This window comes from Triturus cristatus, chromosome 2_1 (genome assembly GCF_964204655.1).
Source record: "Triturus cristatus chromosome 2_1, aTriCri1.1, whole genome shotgun sequence".
Classification (NCBI taxonomy): domain Eukaryota; kingdom Metazoa; phylum Chordata; class Amphibia; order Caudata; family Salamandridae; genus Triturus; species Triturus cristatus.
The window spans coordinates 652,637,186-652,649,484 of record NC_140581.1 but is presented as its reverse complement, the minus strand read 5'-3'; positions in this window follow the sequence as shown (position 1 = coordinate 652,649,484).

Below are 12,299 nucleotides of genomic sequence, written 5' to 3'. Positions count from 1 at the left end.
GGATTTTCTTACTCTTAGTTTTCATCATTATTTGATCCCTCAAAACTTGTTCAAAATTAATTGATTCAAATGCACAAGATCCAGCTAACGTAATCTTCAATGGACTCATCCTCTTTCTGTGCGCGAGAATAGAATTTAAATCTTTCCATGACTGTATTAATTTTCCTGCCAAATCTGGTACTCATTTGTTGAATGGTAATGTCAAATACATTAGTGTCCCCAGAACCTTCAACAGGTGGTAAATTAGCTAATTCTTTTAACCCGGCTCCACCTAAACAGTTCCGCAAAAGTGCAAGTTTCCTCTTAGGGGAACAACCATCTTTTTCTAAAACATCAACATAGGCTAGAAACAAAGGATATCATAAATCCCATTCCATTTTAGGTTCACCAGTGAAGGTACAACAATGTTAGACATAGCAGAAAATAGGAAATATACTGAACGTGAAATAAATTACAAGCAATGAGAAACCAAAATAAAAAAAATGTATATATATATATATATACTTCAATAATGGTCCAATAGTAACAGGTGAAGAGTCTGAAATAGAAAATGGTTAGTAAAATAATAAATTAAAATAAAGAAAGTAGTCACCGAAGTCTGTGTTTCTCCATATATATATATTCTCTGTTTTAATGGTGAAAGTCAAAGAAAAAAAATAGAATGAAATAAAAATTAGTTTATTCCCTCCTTTTTTTTTTTTTTAAATTGGAATGTTATTCCAGCTGCAAGGTAATGATGTGCGTTGAAACAGGCAGTAATAAAACAAATGGAATTGAATGTTACAGCGAACGCGAAAAAAAACGCATGCTGCTATGGAAACAATCAAAAAAATGAATGGAAAATACTTAGACGCGTATAACGTAATGCGCGATGACGCGCTTATGCTCATCGACGTGAAGTGCGCAGTGAAATGAAGAAAGACGACTTCAGTGAAGCGCGTGGAACAACAATTGATGCAGCTCGTGGGAAAACAGTGAGTCTTTTCAAATATAAACAATGTCCTTCGTCTTCTCAAAGACGGAACGACATTCCCATTAGGCTACAGACACAAGGCTTTAGAGGTGCGAAAATCAACATTCCAACGTGGTAACACGGAGAAAGAAATGAGGAAAAAGAAAAATCTGCAATCCGCCGCAGCACAAACGCGGTGCGATAAATGTACACTTCAGCATACAGCTTCAAGATAGTCTTCTAAAGAACAACTTTCAAATAGGGTTCCACACGGGATAGAGACATGTTCTTTCTTTAAACAAAACAGCCGCTGGTGCAATCAAGGCACTGTAAATTATAAACAGCCGCTGGTGCCATCAATACACAAAAGAGAGAAACACAGAATGCCTTTAAACGTGAATGCTGTCTTTTCAAGATCCCGATCGTCGCCAAAATTATGAAGTAATCGTTGCATGCAGGTTACTTGAAGAAGAGATGTTTATTTCTTAATGACAGCTTAGACAACCACCGGAGGCAGAAACCGTCCGCTCTCCGCCCACTCCAACGCTTATCGAATGCCACCCATAAACATAGAGAAACATTCCATCATGGAGTATTCCAAGTTGGAACACTACAAGCTCCCATCTCTGACTGAGAAGGTTGTAGCCCTAGTTACACTAGTGTGTGACTACGAGGAGACCCAGACGATGAAGCATGTCACTTCGGTGAGTGATGGGAATCCGTCCTTTTATAAGGATTTTCTTCTGTAAGGGTCCCCTGTTTTGAGGACTGTCCTCCTTCCGTTGACAGAATTACAGTTTTTTAGGTCTTCAGTTAAAATTAGAGTCTTGGTTGACTCAGCAGACCTGCGGATTTTTTCATTGTTTATATATCCGCGCTTGGTCTTTAAATGTTCCCTGAGACCCTTCCACTCCTTGTTGGTTGTTTTTGTAAGTAAATTACAAACAAAACTGGTAGTGCAAAAAGGGTCTAGAAAGCTTTTAAAATTCAAGCTTTAAAAACCTACAGAAATAGGTATACCCTACAACTGCTAGAGGCAAAGCCCTCCCACCACAGATGTCTCCAGGAACCGGTGAGAGGGTATTGTGGACAAGCGCTACTCAGGGGTCCCATGAATAAGTACCAGACCAAATGTTTGTGGTACCATGTTGCAGGGATTCTGAGCAAACACAAAACTATGCGTAGGATTATGGGACCTTAGTATACAGGGACTGAGTCATCCTACCACCTTAGTACCCGTATGCCCAGGACTGACTAGGCATAGTGTCTCACTTGCCCTCCTATTTACTCACAGAGGAAGAAGTGATTAGACACCCCAGAACACAATACTCTCAACTCTCTCAGGAATAGCGGTTACAAGACACACCCTTTCGCTCACACTCTTGTACTTGTCCACAATAAGATCTGACGGAGACACAAACAAGTTTAAAATATTTATATTAACTAATGTGCTCTAACACAGTGTACATGCCACAATAAGCAGCAAAATGTATAACACAAATACGGTCAGTATAGCAAGTAGTCTGTAAATCGTAAAAGGCGCTGTCATAATGAGAGACAGCATAGCCTAACCTCCCTTCCCTTGATTAGAAGCAGGATGATTGTTGGACTTGGCCCCTTTTGCAGGGTCATCGCAGAACTTTTTGTCTTGCTGATCAGTGCTAAAGTGCATATGCTCTCTGTGTAAATTGTGTTTATGGATTGGTGATTCCATGATTGGCATATTTGATTTACTAGTCAGACCCTAGGACAGTGCACTGTGTATGCCCACGGCCTGTAAATCAAATGCTGCGAGTTGGCTGCAGCACTGATTGTGCCACGCACAGAAGCAGCCTGTAAAATGTAACTCTGGCCTGCCATTGCAGAGCCTGTGTGCGGTCTGGTACTGCCATGTCGACTTGGCAAGTGCACACACTTGCCAGTCCCTAACCTTTCCTTTTCTTACATGTTAGCTGTCCCCAAGGTAGGACCAAGGTACCCCTGTGGGCAGCGTGCACTGTATGTGAAAGGTAGGACATGCTCTGATGTGTGTGGCATGTCCTGATAGTGAATTACTGCCAATTTCGTTTTTCACTATTGCAAGGCTACCTGCTCCCATAGGATAGAATGGGAAGTTTGTTTATAACATCTTATAAACATATCCGCCCTGGGAACAAGGTGGAAAAGTAAAGTCTGATATGCCTGAACTCAGAATGTTAAAATGCATCTTTTAGTGAGGGTGATTTTGACATTCTGTGTTTGAAAATACCACTTTTAGAAAGTAGGTATTTTCTTGCCTAACCATCCAGTGTGCCTCTGCTAGGTTTGTGTATTGCATGTCTGGCTTTGGATGACAGGGGCTGGGGAGGAACAGTGGCTCCAGAGAGCCTGACGAGTCAGGGCTGGGCTGAATAGACCTCGTCTGCATTTTGGGTGGTGGGAGGAGTAGCACCTGCACCTGAATAGGGCTGTGCCTGCCTTCCTCAATGATGGCTCCGCCCCCCTGTGGTGTGTCTGGAGTCAGGGTTCACACTGACAATGGAGGTTGTTGTGCACTTGTAAAGTGGCCCATAGAACAGGTTTTGGCTGGGTACAGACACTATCTGCCTTTAGAGAACAAAGGATTTTTGGGTATAAAAAGAGGGGCCCAGACCCCAGACTTTTAGATCACTGCTGAACTAAGGAACCTGCCAGGAAGAAGGACCGGGAAAGCTGGAGGAGGAGTACTGCCTCTGTGCTGTGTGCTGTTGGGGTTGGCTTGCAGTGGTTATTTCTGTCTTGCGTAGGGAAAGGACTGGACTGTGCTTTTATCATCCTGCTGTTAGAGTGTTCTCCAAGGGCTTGAAGTAGAGCTTGCCTCTTATTGGAAGTCTCAGGGATAGAAAAGACTTCAAAGATCACTTCTGGGATTCAAGAGAAACCTTTTGCCAAGGAGAAGAGCCAGAGAAGCCGAGGAAGAATACTGCCCCTGTGCTGTTTGCTGTCTGGGGTTGGCCTGCAGTGGCTACTTGCTGCCAAGAAGAAGGAGAAAAAGGACTATGCTGTTTGCTTTGTCATCTACTTGAGAAAGAAGATCTCCAAGGGCTTGAAACAGAGCTTGCCTCCTGTTCTGAAGTCTCAGGGACACAAAGACTTCACCATGAGCTCACCTGAATTTTCTTGCTGGGAATTCCAACCTGCAAAGAGGTGCCTGCTGCTGGAGACTTTGTCGCTAGGAGCTGGAAAATTGACGCAACATCGAAGAAGCATGGCGCATTCGTACCGGATTCCGATGCATCGCTGAAGGAACCGTCGCAGTGCCTGCCACTGTTCGAGAAATAACTGCACAACGCATCGGGTGTAACTATCTCCGCAGTCCGAGATTGCTGCACCGATTCCGACGCAATCCTTTTGTGCGGCGGCACGAAACCATGCATCGTACCGGATCGACGTATCGCGCCACCAAGACTGTCGCATCATTGGGTGCCGCAGTAAGAAACAAACGCATCAAGTCCCCACAAAGTGAGGAATCAACGCATCACCTCCCCTGTGCTGCAGTAAGGAACAGAGGCATCACCTCCTCTGAGTGTAAGGAACAGACGCATCACCTTCCCTGCAGCCATTTTGTTTGCTTTGCGTGACGCATCTACCATTTGAAAGCCTTATTTTTAATACTGTATTGTGGATTTTTGTCGTTTGGTCTTGTTTTGGGTTTAGATAAAGATTACTTATTTTTTTTAAACTGGTGTGGTGTTCATTTGTAGTGTCTTCACTGTATTAATGTATGTGTTCATAAATGCTTTTCACACTGCCTCTGACATAAGCCTGCCTGCCTGTGCGAAGCTACCAAGGGGGGGGAGCAGGGGTTATTTTAGAAGTGTATCCCCCTTACCCTAACTAGAAGCAAGGGTCCCTATTTGGACAAAAGTACCTACCTCTGCCAACTAGAGACCCCCATTTCTAACAATGATTATATATTAGAAGATCTCTGGTCATGATCTGCAGACCCCGTGCCTCAGTCTATAGATGGTAGATCGACATCATAGGTGCTGTGATGCTCCTTTCTCTGGAAAGGTCCCTCTCCAAGTGTGTGCTACCTATCCATATATTCCAATAAGATTAAAGTACGTATTCCCAAACAACAGCTGCGTCTGTATGTTTTGTTTAGGTGCTAGGGCCGGACCAAATCAAAATAACAAGAGGCACTGTTGTTCGACTTTGTTCATATTGTTCAGAATAAATCCCAGGAACCAGCAAAGCGTGAAAACAGCAGTAGGTTTTCATGTGAAAATATCAAAAGAGGCATTTGCAAAAAAACGCTCATGTAGAAACATGCGCAAAGCAGCGGACAGTCTGCGGTGTGCATGCTAACTTAGGGAAGACAACAATGTCCCCATGGGCCATGTGACAGTTGGTCGGATTTTGGCCCTCTCTCCTTTAGAATTTTATCAACTGAACTATTAACACAGAAGTTGTTTTTCAAAACTTCATAGTGGTCACAAAAATACTGGTTGCAAATGGCAGCCAGTTTTTGTGAACAGAATGAAGATACATCTGGCCCTTCATTTCTAGACGCATGTGCAAACTGTATTGTCAATAGGCCAGTGTGGAGTACATTTGTTGCTACGCAGTGTGGCCTGTTCCTGGAAAACTATGTGAATTCGTATGCTCAATAGTAGTTCTTTTTACCATTACAGGGACATTTTTGCAAATGAAGATTTTGAGGATTTAGGAGTATTATATGGTGTGGGCCGGCATCATACACTAGCAAAAACTGTCTTGTGTCCAGTCAGACTTGTTTGTCAAATTAAATCAAACTGTATTTGTAAAGCGCTGCTTATCACTCATTAGGGTATCCAGGGACTGAGGGTTGTGGCTACTGGGTGTATTTAGTCAGACAGTCAGGTTTTCAGACCGTTTCTGAATTCCTGGTCTTGGTGGCCAGATAGGAAAAGGAACGGCCTCTGCTCCTGCGGAAGTGTGAAGTGTGGGTGAGGTAAAGGAAGTTGAAGCGCATTTGTCTGAGGGGTTGATGGAAGTTTAACCTGTGATTGATGTAAGCTGGTCCTTGATTATGCAAGACCCTGTAGGTGTTGGTTAGCATTTTAAACTGGCACCTTTTGTGAATGGGAAAGAAGTGTTCTGAGGTGAGAGGTGATATGGGTCCTCCTTGGAAGGCAGAGGACAAGCCTGGCTGCTGAGTTCTGAATGGTTTGAAGTCTAGTTGGCAGCTCTGAGGTGATACCCACGTAGCGGGTGTTGCTGTACTCCAGGCAGCTGGTGATGAGGGCGTGGGTGACCATGCATCTGGTGCTGGTGGGGAGACATTTGAAGATTTTCCTGAGCATGTGGTCAGTAAGGAAGCAGGCTGAGGGTACCGCATTTATCTGTTTTTTTAATGGTAATTTTGCTCCCAAGTATGATGCCTAGGTTCCTGGCTTGTTCTGTGGGTGTGGGTCCCAGTTCTGCAGGTCACCAGGAGTCATCCCACGGGGATGCGTTGCTCCCAAAGATGAGTACATCAGTTTTGTCGTTGTTGAGTTTGAGGCAATTGTTTTGCATAAAGCTGGTGACACTGTTCATGCTCAGGTGGAAGCTGACCTTGGTGTTTACGGGGTTTGCAGATAGGGAGAGGATGAGCTGAGTGCGTCAGCGTATGATATGGTGTTCATACCATAGGTTCTGACCAGGGTGTTCAGAGGGTACATATAGGTGTTGAACAGGGTGGTGCTTAGTGAGGACCCTTGGGGGCTTTGAAGATGATGTTCTTTGGGCCTGAGGTGTAGGGTATAAGGCGGACACTCTGGGCTCTTCCAGTGAGGAAGGATGCATTCCTTTGGATCCCCATCTGGTTGAGTCCTTTTAGGAGGGTGTAGTGGGCTACAGTGTTGAATGATACTGTTGAGACGTCAAGGAGGATCAGGGCTGCAGTTTCTCCCAGGTCTAGGAGAGACCTGATGTTGTCAGTAGCTGCGAATAAAGTAGTTTCTGTACTGTGATTTGAGTGGAACTTGGATTCGGATGGGTCCAGGAAGTCGTTTTTCTCTAGGATGTTGGTGAGTTGGCATTTTCCAGAACTTTAGCAGGGAGATGGGCCAGTAGTTCTTGAGCTCTTCCAGGTCTGTAGATGGTTTTTTGAGTAGTGGTTTGACTTCCATGTGTTACCATTCCTCGGGGAACATGGCAGAGGTTATGGAGGTATTGAGGATGGTGGTGAGTTCTTTGCTAATGGTGCTGCCAGGATAATCATGTGGTGGGGCAGAGGTTCCTTGGGGATCCAGAATGTTTGGAGCTCATTATGGTGGAAGTGATCTGTGTGGAGAGTTTCCCCCAAGTTGCAATCCTTGGGTTTGAGTGTGAGTTGTTGAGGTTTAGGAGGCTGTGGATGCTGGTGATGGGTGGTTGGAGTTGAAGTGTTCATAGATGGTTTAGATTTTGCTGAGAAAGAAGTCTGCTAGGTTGTACCAGAAATCTTAAGAGGGGGTGATGGTGTTCTCGGGTGCTGAGGGACTGGAGAACTCTTTGACGATGCTGGAGAGTTCTTTGCTGTGGTTGGACCTGGCTTCAAGGCGAGCGGTCAGGGTGTCCTTTTTAGTATCTTTCAGGAGTTGGTGGTAGATGTTAAGTGCCAGTTTGATGGTGGCTTAGTTGTTTGGCTCTTTGCTGGCATGCCAGATCCTTTCCAGTCATTTGCAGTTGCGTTTGGTGGATTTAAGTTCCGGGTTGAACCAGCTGGTGTATTTGGTGGGTCAGCTTGGCTTTGCAGGATTGAGGGGGCGTAAACCAGTGCATTCGGTGATCCATGAGTTGAAGTTTCTGACGGTTGAGTTGGAAGTTGAGGTGTTGCATGATGGGGGTGGTGCTATAGGTGGTGCCTGTGCAGTGTAAGGGTGGGCAGAGTTTATGGAGTTGCACTACACGGAATTCTGCAGAGTTGCATAAAAACTCAGTGGAATTCCATGCAGCTACGTTCCACCCTAGTCCACAGTCCACACCTGATTGTTGAGAGGGGGTTGGGCTTAATAAAGGTTCATTTAATCACTGAAATTCCTGTCATCATAAGTAATAACAGCCCGCATATATCGGACAGAGCATGGCGTAGGGGAAGGAGAAAGTAAACTAGCTCACTTCCTTTAACTGAGAAATCCTCCTGCCTCAGAAAAGAAAACATGGGTTTGCATATCAATTCCAGCACCTCCCCTCTTACCTTGTTGTTGTTGCTGACCGGCGACCGGCCCCGAGTCTATATCAGCAAGGCCCAGCAGCCAGAGCAGGGCAAAGCAGAGTACAGCATGGGTGACGGCCGGTCAGAATTGTTCCTCCTTCTGTCCTCCTTACCTTCACATGATGTGGGCTATGAAGGGACTCCGGAATTCCCTCATCCAGGCCTCACCCCGGAGGAGGAGCAGGAGGTGAGTAAGGCACAGGGCAAAGGGCGAAAGAAGCTAACAACCAATAAGAGCCCAGAAGCATAGCCAGTGCCTCCATAGTGACTGCCACACATCAGCCAACCCTTCTGTCTCCCCTGACATCATTTTTGTGCACTGCTGTAAACGGTGAACTCCGTTCTGCCGGTGGTGGGTGGAGTTTTGCTAAACTCTGCACTCCAAGAGGAGCGCGGAGTGGACAAGACACTGTGAACTCCGTCAGCAGAGAGGAGCTCACCACCCAGAGAGGAGCTCACCACCCACCTTTAGTGCAGTGGAGGGATTCTTTGTGGATGATAACTATTACACCTCTGTGTTTACTGATGCATTCCAGTGTATGATCCTGTATCTGTTTGGTGTGGCAGTAATGATGTCAGGTGCTGATGTGGGGCTTAACTAGGTCTCGGTGAGGAAGATGACATCGGGTTTGAGGGAGGTGATGGTGTCCCAGATCTCTGTAGCATGTTTGTGGAGCAATCAGGAGTTCATCAGGAGGCATTGAAGTTGTCCTGGCTTAGTGGTGGTGGGCGGTGGCTTGTGGGCGAGTTATATGATGTTATAGAAGAGACATTGTCAGCAGGAGAAGGGTCCCGCCGTTGAGCGCAAGGATGCATGGCTACAGATGTTGCTGCGAGTTCATGGCTGTTATCTTGGCACTGGTGTAGCGGTGGATAGGTGGAGAACCTGGGGTCCTGGCGCTGAGTGTGGTCCAGGCACGGACGTGCACAGACGGACTTGCGTTTGAATAGCCTTTGGTGCTCCAGCGGCCTTCATTAAGCTGGCTTCTGGGAGGAGCGCTGGGCGAGGTCAGCAGAAGGCAGGAAGTGGGAGTGAGAGTGGCTCTAAAGGTGCCAAAACAAAATAGGGAGAGCATGGGTAAAGTGCAGTTTACAGGAAACAGTTGAGAGATAGGAGACAGAAGTCAGATAAAAAAGCACTGTTAAGAGGAAGCAAACGTTGGATAGAAAAGCACAGCTAAGAGGTGGCAACATTCAGATAAAATGCACAGTTAAGGGGGCATAAGGAGGCAACGGTCAGATAAAAAAGCACAGTTAAGAGGAGGCAAAAGTCAGAAAAGAAGCACACTTAAAGGGTGCAAAGGAGGTAAAATCAGGGGTAATGAGGGTTAACACAACAGGGTGTGGAAAAAGAATGGTGTAAAAAATTGGCAGAATGTTGTGGGTTCGAGCGGAGAGTTTGGTCTCCAGCATCGGTGGGGAGCTGGCCCGAGGACCTTTAACACTTTGAGCTCAATCCTAAATAGCTATGGCATCAAGCAGCAAGGCTTAAGGAAAGAAACTATTGTAAAGCATCTAGAAGCACCAAACACTGAAATAGGAAAGTCACACACCACAAAAGAAATCTGACACCAATTTATAAAAGTAGAGTATATTTATATTAATTTTTAGAGTCCAAGATGAACAAAATCTACAAGAAGGTTCCGTATATATAGATTTTTAAAGAAAACATAAATCTCAGGTCACCACAAACAAGCACTGGTAACCGCAACATTTTCAAATTTTTGAAAAGTTTGAAAGAGTTGTGTTCAGCAGCTCTGGCCCAACTGGGACAACCAAGTCTGACAGGGAGAAGGTCAGTGAGGGCACTAAGGAGTATTTGTATCGTGTCATGGCCACCAAAGAGTTCTCCAGTCCAGTTCTGAACTTTACAGCATGACTGCCATTGGCTTCAATGAGGTAGTCTTCATGCTGAGAGTACAGGAGATGGAGGATGCTCAAGGATGCTCTGGGTGCTGTGCAGTCAATGGGGGTGTCCTTGTGATTACTCCTTGGTCCATGGGTCAGGTGAGGGAACTTTGGCCTCAGAGGTCTGGGCCCCCCAAAGCCCTCTTTGAGGTAGTAGAAGGTCAGCGGCAGCTGGGCTACCCGTCTTCATGCACAGCAGGTGCAGCAATATCTTTTGGTGGGGGTTAGTGTCCCTCTTGGGTGAAAAATATGGACACGGTATTCTCAGGTGCAATGTTTGGCAGTCGATAATCAGTCTCTTGAGGTACCCAGCGGCAGTCTGCAACGATTCTCTAGAAGTGGCTACTGACTTGCCAAGTTGGGCTATTACAGTTTTGATTGCCTTGGTGGTGGTTCCAGGAGGTCAAACAACTGACCCTTGGAGTCACTTCTTTAGCCTTGGGCTTGGGAGTGACTTTTCCTCAAGCCAGGAGCCACAGGAAATGTCCTATCTTCACTGGTCAAGGTGCATCAGGTGTAGTTCAGCAGATGGTGCAGCTTCTCTTTGCTTGGTCCAGGGTTCAGCAGGGAAGTCCTTCTTCGGTCCGTCTCCAGTTCCATTATGATCTGGAAGTCAGGGTTCCAGAACTACCATATTTATGCTCAGAAAGAGTACTGGGAGGATGATGTGGTTACCAACCAATGGACTACCAGTATCCCTCCTGCCCTGTGATGAATTTCAGCTATGTGTGGCATTTAGGATTCCCAGGTGCACTATTCTTCCCATTTTCAAGGTGTCTCAACCATTCCTTGGATGTTAGGAGCTTGGTAGCCCACCCTAGAGGCGTGGCTATCTGGGAGGTACATGCCCATGTGGAAATCAGTTTGGGCACTGGTCTTCCCTCTCTGTTTCCACTGCCAGCTGGTCTATCTCAACAAAGGGGCACACTTTCAGGAGTGTGATTGTCATTTGCCACAAAAGGTGATTTTGCCTTAGAAGCTCTCCTTTTTGGCCAACATCTTGAATGGCTTCCTGTGAGGGTGAGGTTACACCTCCCTCTGTAGCAGGCTTCCATTGTTATAAGCCTGGGAGTCATTTGCACTAGACACTGGACAAACTGGGCTACAAAGTGGCAACTTTCTAAAACTTGCTTTTCCTTAAAAGTGACATTAAATTTGACTTGGGCATCAAGTTTTGTCTGAGCCACGATTAATTTGATACTTTGAAGTACCCGCTTTAGTAGTCCCATTCAAAAGTTATCTGGGCTGAAGGGTCAGTCTGCAACTCTGTGGTAGCCAATGGGGCTATTAACTTTTCTACACCAAAATGACAATTTAGAAGAGGTGCTGTTAGGACAGTTCAAAAGCATATACCCTACTTATTAACTTATAGCTCCCTGCCTTAGGGCTACATAGGCCTTCCTTAGGGGACCTTGCCATTGGTTTAAAAGGCAAAGTCGAACTAGCACTTTTAAACTTCTGCTGTGGTAGGCTGGGAGCCATTTTGTACCCCAACACAGGGTGACACAAGTGACACAATCTGTGCTGCAGCCCTGGGAGGGGGTGGGGCACTCTATCTTCCACGCCTTGGGTACCCTTGGTACTATACACTAGGGACTTATTAGTAAGTCAGCTTATACCCATTGGGGGCAGCCACTTCAACATATACTTTGAAAGGGGTTAGAACAGTGGCACTGAGGTGTGGTTAGCAGGCTTCAGTGCACTCTCAGAGTCAAAAAACTAGCAGCATCAGTCCAAACATGTGTGGTGATCATGCAAAAAGAGATATTTCCTTACAAAAACATTATACAAAATAGCTTTAAATTTTGTTAATCCACAGAGAAAATATTTTTCCACAAAGAGGAGAACATTCCCTTACACCAAATTTATTATAGGAGATGCAACCATCTCATTCCCACCCTGAAAAGGCAGTTACTCACAAGCTTGACAGAAGTAAAAACCCTTTCGTTTCCAGCATGAGAAACTGCATTCAGATTATTGGTGAATTCATAAAATTTGAAGTTTGTGGCCCTTACCAAACTTTTAAAAGTTAACTCAGCCAGATATGTCCACAAACCCAGCCGTATATCTGAATTTGTGAATGTGGTAATGTCATCATTCTGGTCAAGCTCCTACAATTGTAAATGCACTTTAGATGTACAATTTTGTACACTTGGGGGTTTATTTAAAAGCCCTTTGCACTGCTGATCCGTCAATTTTTGTGATGTGGCGCATTTTGCTGTCCCATATTTACAAGGACAGGAAAAGCCAACCTGC